At 44.2% G+C, this 17840-nt stretch overlaps 1 long non-coding RNA gene across 1 annotated transcript in view; it reads left to right on the top strand.

Annotated features, from left to right (window-relative positions):
- The window catches only part of LOC133144314 (uncharacterized), a 194888-nt gene that overhangs the window by 35382 nt on the left and 141666 nt on the right, over positions 1–17840 (top strand). Inside the window, exon 4 of the long non-coding RNA XR_009710650.1 lies at positions 17023–17173. This is a non-coding gene — a long non-coding RNA (uncharacterized LOC133144314). The remainder of the gene's footprint in view (positions 1–17022; positions 17174–17840) is intronic.

Genomic DNA, 17840 nt, shown 5'->3' with positions numbered 1-17840 from the left:
CCCTCATCATTCTTTTTAATCTATATATGATATGATATGATATGATATGATATGATATATTATATTGTTGCGTTACTTCCTTCCTAATCGATTTGGCAATTAGTGCCAACCCTGTTATATATATTCACATCTCGTTAAAATGCACGGCAACAAAAAAAAAAGCGAGTTCTCCGCTTCATGTCAACAAATTGGTAGGGGGAAAAAACCAACATTTTACTTAAGGAAGACTGCGAATGAAAAGGCTTGGAGGGTGCCTAGCAACCGTGATGTGGATTGAGAGAAAGAGATTTTCAGACGGGAATTGGAACAATAGAGGGAGATAGTGTGTCCAGAGGCAAGAGAAGAAGTGCAGGTGGCGAGTGAGAGAGAGCCTTGGAGAAGGGAGAGAGAGAGGGAGGATGGATGGAGGGGAGGAAGGCGAGAGGACGGGGGGGGGCGTCCTATTGCATTCCTGTTGCATCAGTTCAGAGTAACAAGATTTGGAGATGCAGGCTCAGACATATTAATAGGTTTTGCCCTGACGTCCAACCCCCCGCCCCCCACCCCCCTGAACCTAACTCCTGCTTACACGCACAATTCTGCTCAGCAACACGGCTTGTCACTCACACGTCCCTTCCCGCTTTCTTTGGAAAGGTGGCGAGAAAGAAAACGGACAGTCAACGACCCGACACAAAGACGCTGACCTTGGAAGTATCAAGGAAAGAAAACAAGACTATTTAATTTAGCGTGGCCTCAATATGGATCTATTTTGTCATGTTACACGAAAACGCGTTTTAATCTCGACGGGGATGAATTGCGGGATCATCTTGTGTTTTCAAGTGGGTTGTCAACCACGTTAATCTCCGCCGACCGCGTTCAAAACAAGCAGCTGAATTGGATCCAACAATACAACGTTGGTTGCTGGTCAGTTTTTAGAATGCGTTGAGTACAATTATTTTTGAGAGAGAAAATGGATCACAAGTAGTCTAGCGCCGCAGGGCGTCTCAAATCAGCATTCAACAACACGTGTTGCCGTTGTGTTGCAACATCCACAGTATTTTTAGCAATGGGCCTTAAAAGGGGCTAATTTTTTCCTCATCTTCCCGGCATAACATTTTTTATGTAAATGCACCAACGTGAAATCAGACAGCCAGAGATCATTACCGCCTCTTCAGCGAGCTGAGCTGTTTTCTCATTGAAATTCAACACGCTATTGAAAGAGAAACGGAAACAGAACGCTGGCAAATTTCAATCAGCGGCTCAATATCAGTTCCTTGCTTATTTGCCGTTTTGTAATTCTTACAAAAAAAGAGCGCAATGGAATAGATGGGGATTTTTTTTTTTGTTGGCGTCGCTAATGCTAAAGACCTCCAGCCTCCAGTTGCGCATTGTAACTTTTCGAGCCAACGAGAAAGACAATCTCCACCTTGGAATCATTTGTTAATTTGTTTTATAGATGAAGACCAGGTAAAGCGTCTCGGGGTCTCTCGTCGTGAATACGTTTGAAGCAAACGAGAGGCCCCCGTATACATCACTAATTAAAGCGTGTTTAGCGCTAATGGTACATATTGATTGCTGCAGGCTGACGCAATAGCAGAAGGTAATCTGGTTAGTGTCATAGCACCCGAGGAGAGATTGAACTAGGCTGAAGTGAAAATGCTTCAAGGCTCTTCCCTCTTGCTTACTTTCTTGGCTCCTTCATACTTTGGCTGCTACTAAATCATAATCAATTAGTCGTTTGCCGCAAAGCAAAGCCAAGCAGGCGGACAGACAATGATAAAGGATATTAATCTGCTCTTATGTAATGTTGCTATATTGTGTACGGAAATGCATTCCGCCGTACGTTTGACAGATTAATCCCGTGGAAACAAATCCCAAATTCCTATGGTATTGATTTTGCCTTTTGTTTGCAATGTATCACTGTTGCTTCAAGATGAGACATGAGTTGGAAGAGATGCATCATGGGAAATCTGAAAAGGGCATTGGTCCAGACAAACAAACAAAACGATCATTCAGAACAATTTGGATGGAGACTCAGGTGAACTTCCAAGTTTTTTTTTTTTTTAGGCTAGGCTGGGAAACTATTGAAAAGTGCAAATAATGAATTCATTACTTACTTGAGGGCAATTCTGCCGCTTTTGTGGATTTTAATGATTAATTCTAACTTGAGTAAAAATGAATGAGCCCTGTCGGTTCGGTTTCAAATATTTGAAGACCTCACCGATACTCATCAAGGATTTTCTATCTTTCTATTTTTCAGCCCTTTCCTAACACACATTAGCCCGCCGACAGTTGAGTGAGCTCTGACCTTTCAGACGTCGCGGGTCAGAGGTCACTCATAATCTGCCTATCACCATTCCTGTCATAACCCATCTGACATTTTACCAGCTCTGACTCCAAATGTCAAGGCCTAATCTGTAAAGGAGGAGCGCTGCCAGGCCACGAGTCGCTTTCATGTTGACTCGCCGCTCTGCAGATGTGCTCGATGTGTTAATGATTCGAAATTTGAAATCGTCCACGGGGTTCGGCAGAGTTGGCCGTCTCTCTCCGGCATTTCGCGCGGGGGTGGCCAAGCATCTCCGCTTGTAGATAGACAGAAGCTAAATGACAATTGTTGCCGGTGTCTTCTTCCATTGGTCGCTCGTGGAGAGACGGAGGCAGATTATTAGCTGCCGGTGTCGCCGTTCGTAAAAGGGAAATGGATTGTGAGGGAAAGGAGTGTCAAGCCTGATTTACGTCTTGATTCCTCACTCTCTCTATTTACGTTCCCCCCCATATGCTCAACCTAGTTGTGTGGCTCTCCATTTTTTTTTTTCCTTCACCTCACTCCAAAACATGGCCGCAAACCCCTACCTGTAGAGATGTCAAGCATCTCCCATATGCAGGAAGAAGAAATTTACCCATTAGGGCCCTGCTGGATCTTCTGAGCCTCGGGCTAGGACATCATCTCCACTCCCCGCTGCAAGAAGTGGCGGCATCTTGGCTGAAGTTTCGGCGAATCCCCCCCACCCCGAACAATCAACTGTATAGCCATTTAGTTGGCAGCACGTATACATGCCAAAGCCATCACGCCCCCCTGCAATGACTGCCTCGCTTTAGACCCCCCCCCCCCCCCCCCCCTTCTTCTTTTGTATACGCTGAAGGTGGGGAGTGATTGCTCCATCATTGTGACATATATAGGTCCTGTCTGTTTAATGGCGTTTGTGTGTGTGTGGGGAGGATTGGGCTTGGGGAAGAAAATGCATTTGTGTCAATCACGGAGACACATATGGATTACGATAACTTCCCCTCAATTAGACTTGACAAAAGGAGAGGTAGGAAATTGAAGAACGATGAGAAAATGCGATGGTGGGAGAAGAAATGGCAAACATCATTTCACTCTTGGAATTGTGTCACACCTTTACATTTCATGTCGTTTTCTTGAACACTCTTTCGATGTATTTTCCTCGGTCACAGCCACTCTGATCCATAATATGACACTATTGCATCAGCTGTCCGCGAAACATTTCTCGAGCCCTACGGCGTGCTTAGCTGAGGTAACAGACGGTGGATGCGTGTGTGTGTTTTTCATGCATGCACACACACGCGTGTGCAGGTTTGAATTGATAGCCAATTGCTGTGCTTTTCCATGTCCATATGTTTCGACCCGCAGCTACATCCACCATCTGGCCTAGTATGATGCTAATTTAGCATCCCCCTTAACTATAGTTGACTGTCTATGAATTCCCCACCATCTTCAGCCCCATGATTCTACGACAACAACAGAAACTATTTTCCCCGGCTTGGAAGCGAAAGGCCTTGGGGGTAGCGTGTATACAATGAAGGGAAAAGGTATTCTGGTTGAGCAGCTCTGCGACTTGACTCAAGAGTAGCCCGGGGAAGCATGTCAGGATATTCTCGGGATAATCACTCAAAGCCTGGCCGGACCCGCTGCTCGGAGTAGCGGAACGGGGGAAGGGTGCTCAACCTGCCGGGGAGTTAGCTGATGGAGGTCAAGAGCGTCAGGGGTGAGAAGAAAAAACATGTGTGTTATAAGGTGCACACTTTCTTTGGAGGTCAGTGTGATTGTGTTTGCACTGCCTCCAAGCAAACGTGTGAGAAATAAATGAGTAAATAAATATTTTTTTATTTTATTTTTTTACATACATTTTATATATTTTAATATTTTTATGTCTATATATTTGAATATTTTTTAGTTTATATTTAAATGAATACATAAGTAAATACGTAAATAAATAAATAGATAAGTAAATAAATGAATTTTGATTTTATTTTTTATATACATTTTTATTTTATTTTTCATTAAATTTTTGCTGTTAGGACTTAAGTTAAGGGACACATACATGAAGCAGTAATAAATAAATAAATAAATAAATAAATATTTTAATTTATCATATACATTTTACTTTATTTTATGTATTATTTTTAAATGTACTTTTTGCTGTTAGGACTTAAGTTCCTTAAGGGACACATACATCAAGCAGTAATTAACAGAACCCGAAATGTTGTCAGCGCAGCTAAGCGACTCCCCCGGAGCCCGGCGACATCGCTATGCAGGCCGGGCGGCATGGTGGGCTTCTCCATATGCGCACGGATGCTTGATGATGCATGTTTGAAGTTAAAGACGGATGCATTCCTGATTGGTTTGGCTCACCGGGGAGACGCTTTGAAAGAGCGGCTGAGCGTTTGGCACGCGACTGTCGGCGAGGAGGTGCGCTTGTGTGGGATTGAGACGGACGCAGATGAGGAAGAGTGTCGAGTGTGTCCTGTCTGATAAAAAGGAACATGGTTCATCATCACAGGGAGCGCCGGGGGAATGCTAGAGTCCATCTGCGAGCTAATACATACTAATGCTCTCACTGGGTCGCCCCTATCTGTCAAAGGGACGAATCGAGGCGATGCCCTATTTCGGTTTTCTTAAACTTAACTTTCTTAAACATAAATAAATAGCTTAAGCCAATATTGTCATGCAACCATATCAATTTAACTTCTTTTAAAAAATAATTTGTGATGCTGTTCATCTATCAAATATACCGTATTTTCCGGACTACAAGGCCCATCTAAAAACCTCCAATTTTCTCAAAAGCCGACAGTGCGCCTTATGACCAGGTGCGCCTTATATATGGACCAATATTGAGCCACTACAGCAGGCGTGTACAAAGTCCGGCCCGCGGGCCTTATATATGAACAAAGTTTTAAAATCGGCCATTCATTGAAGGTGCTTCTTATAATCCGGTGCACTTTATAATGCGGAAAATACGGTAGGTAATCCGCACGTTTCGCTTCTTTGTATTTCTCGGCTACCTTTTATACGCTCCATGTTGCCGTCAGTCACCAACTTGCAAGGCCTTTCGTCTCCTCTTCATCTTTTTTCATGTCTGACAGAATGTGTGGACTTTGTTGGCAGCCTGAGGAGATTTGGCTCACTTTTTTTTTTTTTTCTTTCTGTTGTTCCTCATTAGGTGAAAGCAAAAAAAAGTCTGGTCCAGCACGGTCTAGTGTGTCAGAAGCAGTTTCAAACAAGTTTAAAGCCTTTAGCTGAATTGTTTGACGTCCGCTCAGGCATGCTATTGCCTTTTGATATTTCCTTTTTTTTTCTTTTGGTAATGAATGCCTGCGTGAGAGAGGTGTCAGTGGTCCACCATGTGAACGTTACGCGTGTCTAGCGGTATCACACTGAAGCTTAGCCACGGCATCCGAGCCTTTCGGAATAAGTCGACGGCACCGCCGAGACCTTTTCAAAACACATTAAAACGGGGTCACCTCACTGAGGTCCAGGTTTGCTGTAAAGCGACACATCCAGGGGAGGCGGACATAAGGGGGAGGGGGCGAGTGCGCTCTTCCCTAAACCTTGGGAAAATGTGCCCTTTCATCACACACTGTATTCCCGTTTGTGTGCATCTGTCCATATGCATTTGCCGGCTTTGGGGGGGGGGGGGGGAAAAAACACATCCACTGTATGCAGTCACGATATGTCGCCACATCGCACGCTCGGCTGATGAGAACATACAGGTCGACCTTACGACAAGGATTTTGAACACGGAGATACGTATGATTGGATTGATATGTGAGTGGATGCTTGTCCTATCCCAACGTTGGGCTTTCTTTAAATGAAAGCACGCATGAGAGCACATCCCCTACCTCAGCAACAATCTGTCCGTGAATGTCTTCACATATCAAACTAGTTGTGTGTGTGTGTGTGTGTGTGTGTGTGTGTGTGTGTGTGTGTGTGTGTGTGTGTGTGTGTGTGTGTGTGTCTCAGTGCATCAGACTAGTGAAGAAAAGAATAACCCAATTATACAGACAGTCTGCCTGCTCACAGACGTAGTATGGTAGGTAGAAAAAGTGTGTGTGTGTGTGTTTGTGCAGACAAAGATGATCACAGTAAAAAGGGAAAAAGTGATTTCTTGATGAGCAGAGCTGAAACGACTGAATGAACACAATGCGCTCGCCACAAAACCAAGGCCGTAAAGATAGCGGGCGAACATTTCGTCAAAATTTTGGAATTTCTACTAATGAGGAATCTGGAGTGCACACCTCAATTCGTGTTCCTTTTCTGAGGAGGAATGTAGCCCTGAACCTGGCAATTTGGTGGATGCTGTTGCATAGCAACTGCTGAGTACCTAAAAAGGAAAGGGGGGGGGGGGGGGGGGGGAGAAAAAAAGCAAGGCTATTTGGCTTGTTAAATATTCCCTGCCTGCCAGAGCGTCTCCCAAACCCAAATGTGTTACCATAGAAAATAAACCAAAACAAAAAAAAAATCCAAACATTTATTGACATGTTTATCTGTTCAATATCAAACACAGTTCATAAATCCGACTTTCAAAGATGGCCCTCGCTCTTCCATTCTACACAATCTTTTCTTGTCAGCATCTCGCGGCACGTTTTCATTGTCCACATATTGCGTTCCCATATTATCTAATAAACCCGTGCACAATGGGGAATTAGCATTTGAAATGCCAGCGGTGATGTTTTCGCAAGCTTCGACAAGGGTCGCGGATCAAAGTTGAGCCATTTTGTCATATTACAGATAAACACAAAGCAATTTCCCTCGGAATTTATTAGCATTTCAGACAGGGCCCCGTCATTCTGCGGACACTCGGATGTGTGTGTCTTGCAGGATGAGAAATTTGAATAAAGCAATAAGCTGCCGCGCTTGTCTTTTTGCCTGTAGAGTCAAAGACGACAGACGCTCCCAAAAGGACAAACGAGATTTGCTTTTATTGAACAGGCTCGTAATCAACAAACATGTTCTCGCCGGACACTACATTAGGTACACCTGCTAATCAGCCAGTAGGACAAAACTTTGAGGGTTGCCTAATATTTTGAATGCTTAGTATCCATAACCTGACATTGAATAATACATCAAATAAAAATAAAAAAAATCTCGTTTTATTTTCCCATAATCTCTTTTGCATCCAATATAAGCTTTCAAAAATCAAAGCGCCGGCTTTTGCTAACTTTGCAGCTTCTCTTGAACGCACGCCGCGCTGCTTATTAATCTTTATTTTGCACGCCAATAGGATGCTGTCGCTGCGGGACATATTGCGACTACGGTTGATCTCGCCACCGTTCTTTCTCACCGAGCTGCGAATAATAAATCAGAAAGCTGACCAGAGATAACGTCGATCCGCGAGGCCGTATAGCGAGCGGTGTCTGCGAGAATGCTAACAAGCTGGTTTTTTTTTTCATTTTTGCACCCATTCTCCTGTTCTTGATATTATTTTTTGCAAAGCCGCAGAATGATCCCTTTTCTTTTGGCTCTCATACATTTATTAATAGTTTCTTTCAAAACATCTCTGGATAAGATGGATAACTCGGTCCTTTTATCGCTCTCTCTCTCTTATTCTCTCTCTATCTCGCTTGCTCAACCCCCCCCCCCCCCCCCAACACACAGACAGACAGTGATGTGGTGTGAAATTGGATGGGAGGGCTGCAGTGTAGTTTTGTTGCCTTTCGACACGTAAATGTGGGTCACAGAATAGATTATATGCCCCCTCACCCCTCTTTGTCCCCCCCAACCACACGCACACACTGTGTCACTTTGACACGGTTACCTTATCTACAAGAAATCCCACGCCGCAAGATTACACGTAAAAAGTTCCTGTTTAAAATTGGAAGAATGATGATTTAGCCTTTTTAAAACAAACACAATAGTCTGACATATGTTCTTTATCCTCTGCATTGAACAACTTGAAGGAAAAAAGGCATCAAAAATGAAATGCTTGCTGTCATTTTCAAGATTCAAGATTCAAGATTCAAGATTCAAGAGTTTTTTATTCGCCATGTTTGAGCGTGCCAAACAAGGAATTTGACTTCGGTAGAAACACACCCTCTGTTCAACATTTAGGTGACTAACAACATTCAGGACAAATTAAGGTCAAATTTAAAAGTATATATATTTTCTGATCTAACTTTGAAATACCTCTAGGGGCATTGGCTTATTTTATGTTTGTAGAACCTTAAATTGAGATGAGTGCTTTGTTATCTGGCCTGTAGGGGCCATATCTAAAGCATCCTATAGAAAATTAAAGCCAGACGTTGGCAGAGGCATTGTGAAGACTTGTGTGTGTTTGTGTGCATGTGTGTGCGTAGTATTTGAAGTCAATGACAGCTTTTAGGGATTTAGAGAAGACTGGAGCCTTCTCTATTCACACTCCCACATGAAGATGAGTCCTGCATGTTTGTGTGTATGTGAAGGTGACAAAGACATAGAGGCTTTAAATTGCTGCTAATCTTAGCAAGCCAGTGAGTGGCATTTGTAAAGTATTAAGCTATCAGACACCTGACTTTTTTTTTTTTTATGAATTATTTTTTTTGGGAGGCCCTTGCAATCTTTTTTAGCTAGTTTTGCCATATCGATAGTTGAAATAGACCCTAAGAGCAAATCCAGGCCAATATGAAATATTCCATTGGAGATTACATTTGTGCTTCTTTATTATGCCTTCCTTCCACAAGACTGACAACCAGAGCGTGTCTACAAAATGCTGCTTTAAATAAATGACAAAGCTTCTTTCTTCGCTTTGATTTCATATTGCCCGTCTCCGTACGCTTTACATCGCCAACAATGCTTGTTGGATGATCATTTTATGTCAAACCCACTGAAATAATCTCTCGCTTATTGAAAATGAGCCTCAATCGGTATTACTTTCACTATTGCAACGACATTTGTACAGCAGGCCAGTGGAGGCTGCCAATCCTCTTAGTGTTTGTTCAAAGTCGGGGGCAAGCTCCGTTCCCACATTTCTTATGTCAGGAAGGATGTTCGACAGCTCCTGCGTTCCATCTCGCTTTCTCTAAAAAGATGCTTTTGTTATTTCCATTTTGGCACGCGTTGGCTAAGAAGAGGCGGCTTTGTTTAGGTGGCGTTGACAGACAGGCGGTCCTCCCCTCTCGCCCCCTGCATGTACGCATCACCTTGGCGAGCATCAAGGGGGATTAGCCTCTTCTTTCACAGGTAAAAAGGAGAAACATCAATGGGGTCCCGTGGAAGATTTACACCGCGTAGATCAGACGGCTGAGGCATTGATGCAAGGCCCCTATTCGAGTTAAACATTTTGACATCAATCAATTGGCTGGGGAACAACGAGGAGCCTTTCCCTCCCACGGCGAGGCGGGATGAATCCTCATCTTTACGGCCTTTATTCCGGTGAGGAACGATGGAGGAAAGGTAAAGGAGGGGAAGTGCAGCGCTCGGACTGGTGGGAGGAGGCTGATCTTCTCCCTTTATATCTACTTACTTTGACGATTGAATTTAAAGGTCAGTAAACAGCATCACTATTCGTTAGCATCCAAGCCTTATCAGTGTTTTGGCTTATTCGTGCTGATATCAGCTCCCCCCCCTACACACACACCTCCACCTCACTCAGTACCTCTCATCCAACACACACCTACGGGCACAAACATTGTTATCTCTGCTATCTGGTGTTTAGCCAACTCACAGCTAATCCGGTGTGAACCCAGTCGCTGGCTTGTGCTCAGCAGTTTGCAAACACACACACATACACATACATGCAGAGGGAGTCACAGAGTTTTGGCCCTGGAGCTGGGAACATCACGCTCCAGTAATGTGATGCTGAGGCAATGGCTATGTGTCGTTAATGTAAATATGCATTTTGGGGACATGTCGGGTGAGCTTTGGGATGAGGTCAACTTCCCCTCACTGGTGTACATGCAAGTGGGGACGACCAGATGGTTCTGGAGGAAGTGAGGATTTAGCAGAGCCTCAGAGGGGATGGAGCTTTTTTTGGTGCCGGTCCCCCCCCCCCCCCCCCCCTGCTTGCGGATTCCCGTCTCACCTGCGATGACTCCACACGGGGTGACATAACACATAAGCAGCTTGTTTTGTTTTAGCCCAGCCCACATTTGAGTTACCTGAGGTCGATTGCAATTGAAAGTATTGCTGTTCATTTGAGGCGGGTTTATTTGAAGCTGTTTATTTCAAGAATTGGATTTTGTCTTGCTGGCATTTTTTTTTTTTTGCACAAATGTGGCCTGAAGTGTTGAATTTTCAAAGAATGTGTGACTCATTAGTGTGCAGGGCAGAGCTGACCTGTTGATAGCCCTCAGTACACTGTGCGCTTTTCACTCTCTGTTTTCTCAAGAGGCCTGCTTAGATAAGCCTCCTTGGGCTAGGAAAGAAACCCGCAGCCCGGGGAGACAAAAGCATAAGAAAAACAGAAAAAAGTGAGGCAATGAACACAGATGTCCTCGACTGTATGCGCGGGTGACGAACACAAACAGCCCTTATTTCTGTCTTCCCTCTGATTTTCCCTCTTCTCCCTCTAGGCTACAACAACATTATGAAATCATTTTTTTTTTTTTTTTTTTTTTTTTTTTTACGTCTGGTCAGTCCAGGCCAGCTTCATCTGCTCCAATATAATGTTCACTTATGTAAATGTAACGGCTGCCGTTAAAACTGTTCAATTTTGTCCGCTTGGCTGACGTTTTTTTTTTTTACTGCACATACTGTAAAGCTTCGTGTCACTGACTCAGTGTTGTATAACAAACAAATCTGCGCGCTCTTTGATGGAAGAGGCTCACATCACCGACTGCAGGCAGCGGCTACATTCATGCTTGTCTGCGTCGTAACAAAGCGAAATATATTGGAAAAAGAATACACAATACACTGACACATTGTTATTGCAGGTTAGCTGGGCCGTCAACCATCGTGGATCTTAGTGTCGCAATAATACCGCAAACCCTTCCGGCAAATCTCTTAGAAAAGATTCTATTTCTTATATGTGAGGCCATTTTTTTTCTTTGTCTTGGTTCTTGGGATGTCAGACTGGAATGCTTATGCTACAATAGTATGAAAATAGTTATGATAATTATAAGGGGCATTTTCAAAGGCACACATATACAGCCCCCACCACCACCACCACCACCCTCCACTCTTGTCATTGAAGCGGCGCCGCTACATTGCAGCCTCAAGATGTGCCCGACGCTCAGACGCTAATCAATGCAATGCACCCTGGGCATTGCTATGGAATGACCTGTGCATGGCGGCACTGTCACATACACACACAGAGTCACACACACACACCTCCTTAGACAACTGAATGATTACGCATCATAACACTGCTGAAATGCCCCATGGGTTGACACTGGCTGTCCGGTCGAATCATGTTCTCCTTCCTTAGCCCGGCCCAGTCGTGTGTGTTTGTCTGCTCCCAATTGTTTACATGCTCTGGGTTCATGGCGATATTGCTGTTATAGTGTAACCCTCACAGCGACGTCATTTGTCACTCTATGTAACATGTTAAGTGAAGACAAAAAGCTGAAGGCAAAGGGATGGGGGGGGGGGGGGGGGGTAGTGTGTCATGCATTTTCAGGTTGTCTATTTCTTTTGATTCATTTTCTAGATAGAAACGGGTCACAAAATTAACGTTTATTCTCATGAGCAAATGTTTCACGTCCACATTTGAACAATAGATAGCGTTCGCACCCGATAAAATAAATGGGTGTTATAGCGAAAGCAGAATATTTAAACACAAACGGATGAACAACACGTGTAGCTCGATGTCCATTGAATTAAAACAAAAAAATATGGCATACATCTCATTATGTTTTCATAATGTAAGGCAATATAGTTCGCTAGTTTACTAATAAAAAATAAAGACAAGCTAATTTGCTGATTTTGGGGCAAACTGAAACAGATTAATGTCATTTTAATTCATTTCAATGGGTCAAGACGATTTGAGACGAGCACAGTTTTAATAAAACAACATTTATTCTGTAAGAAGATGATTCCATTCCAACCTAAATTCAGTTTGAGACAGTTTTGTTTTTCTTTGTCCCTCAAGTTTGCTTTTTCAGGCTCCAAAACTCATTTCTGTCACCAAACTGACATAACAGTTCATTTTTTTATTTGCCTTGAGTAGCAAAAAAAAATTACTTCCATGACTCCTTAGTAACAAACTAGTCCATTTTGCTCCTTTCCAAGCTGTACATCCCCCCAGATGAATGTCTTTGAACCCAAGGCCCTTCACTTCCATGCCCACATTCTAAACTGCTCCACCAAAGTTGTCCTGTGGAAAACAAAACTCCACTGGCAGACTCTTGGCCTTAAAGCTGATGATATATTGCGGTTCCGAATGCAAATAAAGTCTCGGCAAACAGCCTCAAATATCCTAACAAACACTTATATTCTCAAAGTCCTGCAGAGGAGATCAAGCTGGTCCTGATCCAAGAGTATCCCTCATGGCCCCAGAAGTTCTTAAAGATGTGTGCAGCAAAACCACACTGTTGTTTGGGATGGCACGAAAGAGTCTAGGGGTTTAACGTAGCTACTAGTTTTGGGCGTTATAGGAGAAGACAAAAGACGTGAGAATGTACCCTGTTGTTATGTCGGGGGGAAGCATATAGAATGCGTGCTGATAGATATTTGCCAGATGGAAGTCGACAGACGCACTCAAAGTTCCCTCTGTGCTATTTTGGGAGATGGAGAGGGAAATGGTCGGACTTGGCAACTCTTCTTATGTATATTGCAAGTGTACATATAGGGGAGGGAAAGGGTCTGGCACATGTTTAGTGCGGTGACCTACTTTTTTGCATCTGGACCCGATCACCCCCCCTTTCCCGAAGCCAACGTATACGGCTCTATCTGTCTCAATCGGCGAGGGCTTTGAAAATTTGGCCGGTCCGGAGTTTGCCAGCGTAATCAAGCGACAGGAAGCGTGCCACCGTCTGTATACGCGACTTAAGTAAATAGACGAGAGCGCTGGCTTGATCCGGTCACAAAAGAAACGGTTGTTTGAATTCGAGACGATTTTTACCACTCCAAGATCTTTGTGTAAATGCTGAGACGAGCAAAAAAAAACAACACCACGGACATATAGCTCTATGTTCTGCCACTGCCAAAGACATCGTGATTTTCAGGACAGCAAATACCTCCATTAGAAGCTGTCATTTATTTGACAGATGCAATTTGAAGGTCTTGACTGAACCGCTAAAGGTAGAGAGGATTTTCGTTCTATCTGCGGTCATCTGACCAATCTGAGCAAAACACTCGCTCTAATGCGTCTGGAGACTCAACACAGGGTCCGTCCTCTGTAGATGAAGTCAGAGGTTGAGCAGCTCACAATAAATCAGGAGAGCTTTAGAGGAGAAAACTAAATTAACCCCGTAAGGCCCGGCCGGACCAGCTTCCATTTTTCCACATCGCTGACCCTACCGGGAGATTCTGACCCCGGGTAGATTCAAGCAAACCTTCTAGTGTGCTTTGCTTCTATTTCTGACTCCCTCCGGGGTTTGCTGATGTTCACCTTGGGAAAAAAAAGGCAGTTAGTGTGACTGCGCTACGTTGCATTAGAGACTAACTTCCACTGCCACACAATGTCCCCGGAGAGCCGCGCTCCCGTTAGTCTGATCTATCTTCCTGGCTATTGGAATTGATCCTCGTTTAGTGTCGTCGGGGAGCGATGATCACACGGAGCGAGGTAGACGCACGGTTCCTCTTAGCACACGTTATGTCCTCCAGTCCCTGTGACTGCTGAAGTACACGCTGTTCCTGTTCTGCCGCACTGCAGAGCCTCTCACTCGCCGACGCTTCAGCCCTCGGCTAACCTTCCTCCTCTGCCTCCTTCATTTTATTTATTTTTTCTAGCGCAGACAGATAAGTAAGCATGCCGACTAATCCTCCTACAGGGAGAGACGATTCGGGCGGTACGATGCTGATCGTGCAAAACCGGCAAGGGAGGAAGCGAGGATGAGAGAGGGAGGCAAGTGAGGTGACGACTGAATGAATCCAGAACGCAAAAGGGGATTTGAGGTTACATATTTTGGATCGCTGGCTATTGTCTTGCAGTGATCAAGCAATCGACGCGTCCTCTTCGTCATTCTCTCTCTCTCTCGCTCGCGCGCTCTCTCTCGAAGTCGCTCACTCTCTTCCGCTCTTCGCTCGTCTGGCGGAGGCTGATGTAGGTCAGTGCGTCTGGAGCCTGTCTGGAGCTGCAGAGGGGTCTCCGAGCTCCAAGCCGGAGCCTCATCGACCCCCGCTAGCGGCTGGGCGAGCTGAGGACACCGCTCGCTCCCTGGGCTACGTGAGGACGCGCGCCATTCCTCTGACCTGACTTGCCGGGAGGATGCTATGCTTATAAAAAGGGGAGGAGGAACGGGGGTAGAGGGGGGGTTCAAGGTTATATCAGGGTGGTCTTAGTCAGCGTATGTTGTTTGCATGTGGCTCTGAAATTTAAAATAAGGTCGCGGGAGACAAAAGGTAAAAATGCAGAGAGGGAGATTGCGGCGAGTTAAGCGATGCAGTCCTTGCTGATGTGCAGCAATGGATTTTTTTTTTTTTATTGGTGTGGGGGGGTCATGCAGTCATCCCAGTGCCTAACTTCTTCCTGATTCTGGTTGTCTCTTCCCCAGACATCGATTCCTCCGCCGAAATATAAGCGACTCCCGCAAATCCTTCGCTCGCTTTCTCCGTCCCCCACAAGATAAAACAAAATAACAATCTTTGGTTTTGTGGTATCTTCATCCATATGCTACTCCATGCATCTTTTTTGTTCCATATGGCTCCAACTCCTAGCAATCGGTGCGATTCCAAGTATCCGTCTTGTATCCGTCCGCTGTATCTCGACTGTTGGGTGTCGAAATTTGCAAAAGAACCAAATGCGCTGTTGACGACTTGCGCATCCACCGAAATGACTCTCCCCCCCTCCTTCGTGCTCCCAGTCGATGCTCCTTCCCGGTCCTCTGGCTTTTTACACAATGCAAAAACAAAAAATGGTTGTATCAGAGTGTCTGAAAGTGCTGCAAGACTGCTGGAGTGGATGGTTGTGTGTCGGTGTGTGTGTATGTGTGCCCTCCTGATTTGACTGTCTCATGTCTGAGTTGTGCAGCGGTAGACTGGCACTTCACTGGCTTGCGGGACTTTGTGCGTCGTTTTACGTATGTGCGTTTTTGGGGTGCAACCATGACAGTCAAATGATCTGACTTGACTTCTCCCAATGACGTCATTGAGCATATGAATTATTATTATCCATTTTTCGGAAGACTGGAAGTTATGCTAAGTGCAACCATAAGAATGCGGGAAACTGTTGAGGTCTGATCCAAAAAAAACAAACAAAAAAAGCAAGGTTGAACTTTTTGCCCACTTTGAATGAGCCACTTGGTCTTGTCTGTATTTTCTTATTTGCAACCTTCTCAGAATTTAAATTTGGAGAATAATATTGCCGTATTTTCCGGACTATAAGGTGCACCGGGCTATAAGGCGCACTTTCAATGAATGGCCCATTTTAAAACTTTGGCCTTACATAAAGCGCACTGGACTATAAGGCGTACCATTAATGCATCATGTCAGATTTTTAAACCAAATCAAATCATTCTCCATTTTATCTTTTCTATGTCAACTTCAGACCCAACAAATTACTTTATAATCATAAAATAATATTCCATAGTCTTTTTGTTTCATGATTCATAGTCTTCAGCGGGCCACTTATGATTGATTTCATGACACAATGCTTCGGGCCAGTTTAAATTTCGGAATTTGGTCCATATATAAGCCGCACCGGACTATAAGGCGCACTGTCGGCTTTTGAGAAAATGTTAGGTTTTTAGGTGCGCCTTACATTCCGGGAAATACGGTAGCTCTAGCACACTCAACAAATATTTCTGACCACACCAGGATAAAAGCAAGGCCAAATTGAAGATATTACCAGAAAAACTGCCTGAGGTACAGTATGGCCCAAAAAAAAAAAAGTTTTAGTGTTATGTAAGGGCTGACAGCATTAGGTGGGTGCAATGGAGCGCCAGCCACCTGCCCTGTCTGACACATCCACACAAAAACACTCGAGGGACAATGTGACCCGAGGATGAGTCACAAAGAGAAAAAACGTGCGCATATGCAAATCACTGCTTAGTCTTCACTTTCTCTATTTGACCGCAGGGTGGAAGGGACTTCCCGCTGGTTTTGAAAACTTCCAATTCTTGGAAAGGCTCCAATTCAGTTCGAGCAAACGCACACGCAAGCGCACATTTACACTCGGGGGCGTGCACACAAAGGGCTCATTGTGTTTGACCCGCAGATGACGAGCGGGCAGGTCAAACTGTCGCGTCATTCCGAGGCAGCTGAAAAGGCCGGCGAGAGTGCTGTAATGAATACCTACGTTTGACTGCACCGGGAGAAAGACGTACTTTACCCTCGCTCGCGTTGTCTTTTAGGGCCAATCTACGACAGGCGTCGTAAATCTGTCTGTGTAGAAACACACATGACTGCATTTGGTTCTCGGGCTTTACGAATACAGGAATCTAAAGATTTTATTTATCAAGGTTTTATTTGATGTAACATCTGTAATTTCCTTTTCTTATGTTTAAGCACAATTTTTGTCATCATTATCAGTGTGTACAATGTTACACTATATTTTAATAAACAATTGGTAATTTTGGAGGTTGTCCCGAAATGTTATTAAATTCCCAGAAGTATATACACAACATGAGTTTTGGAAAAGCATCCCACCATAAACAGCGTTTTATGAAGTCATTGTTGAAGTCTCCTTTCTCCCGCTGCACTCTCTCATCATGACACTATCCCTGCAGGCGTCAACAGAGCCGAGACAAAGTGTCGGTGTATTTGGGGTAAACACACGGATCCTGCCGTTTGGAAGAAGGCGCGGCCATCGGTCGTCTGCCGGCAACATAGTGGAAACGACCTGACAGCTGCAGCTCTTACAACCAGATAAGATTACAGGTAGACTCGCTTTACCTGTTGAAACGCACACGCGGTGTGGGTGTTTGCTAGGCGTGTGCGTCCCCCCCCCCCCCCGAGGAGTTCTGTCCACACTGGGTTGATAAATATGAATGCAGGTGCGTGTTTAGAATGTTTGGACTAAAGAATGAGCTTATTATTATTCAAATCATTGGGTAAAAACATATTTGCCCAAGTTATTACTAATTCACTGTCTCAATATCAGGGGAAAAAAAATAGCTAGTTTTTTTTATTTATGTTTGTGTAGATTCTTAATCATTTATGCTACTTTCCCAGGAAGTACAAATGCACTCACAATCAAGTAAAATATTTTTTAATAGTTATGCAATGGACATTTGTTTTTTTTTGGGGGGGGGGGGGAAGTGCTTTGCCAAAAACAGATGACATCATTGCCAATAGATGTTCAAGAATGACAGCAAAGCACATTTGCCTATGAAATAACTTAAGTCGGTCCAAAAATCCACAAGCACAAAACAGCGATTAGGTGAGTTTGCATTGTTGGTGTGAATAGTTTTCTAATTATATGCTGATAGCAAAATCTGCTCAAAAATACTCCTAAAATATGTCGAGATATGTTGAGAAATGCGTTTGTATCGCCAATCTTTGCAGTTCCCAGTCAACCATCGCAGAGCATGACATCATCTGGTTT

This window comes from Syngnathus typhle, linkage group LG20 (assembly GCF_033458585.1).
Source record: "Syngnathus typhle isolate RoL2023-S1 ecotype Sweden linkage group LG20, RoL_Styp_1.0, whole genome shotgun sequence".
Lineage (NCBI taxonomy): Eukaryota > Metazoa > Chordata > Actinopteri > Syngnathiformes > Syngnathidae > Syngnathus > Syngnathus typhle.
The sequence above is the reverse complement of the archived record's forward strand: the minus strand, read 5'-3'. Positions and strand labels throughout refer to the sequence as shown.